The sequence below is a fragment of the Osmia lignaria genome, unplaced genomic scaffold (genome assembly GCF_051020975.1).
Source record: "Osmia lignaria lignaria isolate PbOS001 unplaced genomic scaffold, iyOsmLign1 scaffold0171, whole genome shotgun sequence".
Taxonomy (NCBI): domain Eukaryota; kingdom Metazoa; phylum Arthropoda; class Insecta; order Hymenoptera; family Megachilidae; genus Osmia; species Osmia lignaria.
This window is the reverse complement of record NW_027478312.1, coordinates 1-2,500: the sequence shown is the minus strand read 5'-3', so window position 1 is coordinate 2,500 and position 2,500 is coordinate 1. Positions and strand designations below refer to the sequence as shown.

At 38.1% G+C, this 2,500-nt stretch overlaps 1 non-coding gene across 1 annotated transcript in view; it reads right to left on the bottom strand.

Moving 5' to 3' along the window:
- The window catches only part of LOC143308170 (small subunit ribosomal RNA), a 1,923-nt gene extending 1,672 nt beyond the window's left edge, over positions 1–251 (bottom strand). The window contains exon 1 of the ribosomal RNA XR_013065163.1: positions 1–251. This exon is cut by the window's left edge and continues 1,672 nt beyond it. This is a non-coding gene — a ribosomal RNA (small subunit ribosomal RNA).
- Between the last annotated feature and the right edge of the window lie 2,249 nt (positions 252–2,500).

Genomic DNA, 2,500 nt, shown 5'->3' with positions numbered 1-2,500 from the left:
CGGACAAGCCGTCCGCCACCGATTGGTTTTGATCTAATAAAAGCATTCCTCCCATCTCTGGGTGGAATTCTGGTTTGCATGTATTAGCTCTAGAATTACCACAGTTATCCAAGTAATGTTTTGTACGATCTAAGAAACCAAAACTGATTTAATGAGCCATTCGCGGTTTCACCTTAATTCGGTATGTACTTAGACATGCATGGCTTAATCTTTGAGACAAGCATATGACTACTGGCAGGATCAACCAGGGAGCTTAGTTATTATTGTAAATTTAAATTTTCGTCGTCGGCCCTCCCTGTAAGACCGATCGACGTTAAGCCATTTCTCTTTTGTATGTAACACACATTTCATAAATTTTGTACCTCTTATAGAGGCCAAATATTCTCCTCCTCCTCTCATAAAGCACGAAAATCACTTTCACGCCGTGCATCCATCGTGCAAGCACGTAGACCACACACGCTGGACAATATAATAAAAGATAGCGCGGACAGTGGCATGCTATACAAATCGAGAAAGCGCGTACAGTGATCATGCTGGTCATTTTGCCACCAAATTTTATAATCTTTATCATTAGAGCGGGCCCACCAACCTCGTCTCTGTACTTTATACATTTCTCCTCCATCTGCACACACCTTTTCAAACATTAACGGAGAGAGTTCCTTGGACTTGCTTTAAATGTACATATTAGATATGTTGGAATCTCTCTCCTTTAGAAGTTTCCCCAGCCTTAAAACTTCTTTCATTTTTACTCCTCTCTCCATACTTATTTTCCTCTCTGAACGTATCAGAGAGGATTTTATTTCTGACACCTCTTGACTTTTCTTAAATTCAGGGACGTAATTTTGTTCATAATTCAGTGGACTTTTGTGTATTTTATACTTTAAATATTTCCAAACAGTCTCCCTTCTAAAAGTGATAGAACGAATTTTCGTCTAACACTACTTTCTTGGTTCAAAAATTTTATACAATCTTATAACTTTTTCAGTTTTAACAAATTTTGGTTACAGACAGTTGATGCTCAGTTTGTACAAGTATGCAACATTTATAAGTGCATACAGGTCACCAGCCTTATATTACAAGGCTCACCACATATGGGCCATTCGGTCTTAGACACCGACCCGTGGTAATGCTGTGTGGAGATTAATAATAATCCGCAACGGAAAACCGGAACGAGAATAGTCGAGAAAGTATATTCTCGAGGAGCGGTAGACTGCTTTTCAACCGAAGTCATAAAAGAGCCACACGCTCGACGCTACTCCCGACCGGTCCGAGCGAACCGAAAGTGCCTTCCTATAAATACCGAACGGCCGGCCGCTAGGTCGGCGACGCATGGGCTTACGCCCAGGCGTATGCCTGTGCAAACCGCCGTGAGAGCGTACCATCCCGCCGGCACGGTAAAACTTAGACTGAAAATATCGTCGAACATATCCTTTCATTTTATAACGTTCTATACATGAAAATTAATAAATTAACATGCAGGACATAATAAATTCACATTCTCATGTAAATCATGGGTTTAATTAATATTTTAAAAAATTTTAAAACCGCCCAGAACCGATGAGATGAAAATATTAAAACGATATTTTTGCATTTTCTTACGGTAAAACATTAACAAATAAGCGACTATAGCAATATAAAACTCCATTTGTAATTTAATTAATCAAAATTAATATTTTTTTTTGATTTTTCAGCGATCCAGAACCGATGAGACGAAAACATTAAAACGATATTTTTGCATTTTCTTACGACAAAACATTAACAAATACGAGACTATAACAATATAAAACTACATATGTAATTTAATTAATCAAAATTAATAATTTTTTTCGATTTTTCAGTGATCCAGAACCGATAAGTCGAAAATTTTAACAATCATATTTTTGCATTCTGTACCGTGGATCCATCGTTAAACGCTATTAAACTAACGTCCGTGATGGTATAAATGCAGATTTTCGCTCCGTTTAGCCAAAATAACGAACTTTAGGTGCGCTCCGAAATATTTCAAAGTCCCAGCGGCGTATTGCTTCGCCTCTTAGAACCGATTAGTCGAAAATTTTAACAATCATATTTTTGCATTCTGTACCGTGGATCGATCGTTAAACGCTATTAAACTAGCGTCCGTGATGGTATAAATGCAGATTTTCGCTCCGTTTAGCCAAAATAACGAACTTTAGGTGCGCTCCGAAATATTTCAAAGTCCCAGCGGCGTATTGCTTCGCCTCTTAGAACCGATTAGTCGAAAATTTTAACAATCATATTTTTGCATTCTGTACCGTGGATCCATCGTTAAACGCTATTAAACTAACGTCCGTGATGGTATAAATGCAGATTTTCGCTCCGTTTAGCCAAAATAACGAACTTTAGGTGCGCTCCGAAATATTTCAAAGTCCCAGCGGCGTATTGCTTCGCCTCTTAGAACCGATTAGTCGAAAATTTTAACAATCATATTTTTGCATTCTGTACCGTGGATCCATCGTTAAACGCTATTAAACTAACGTCC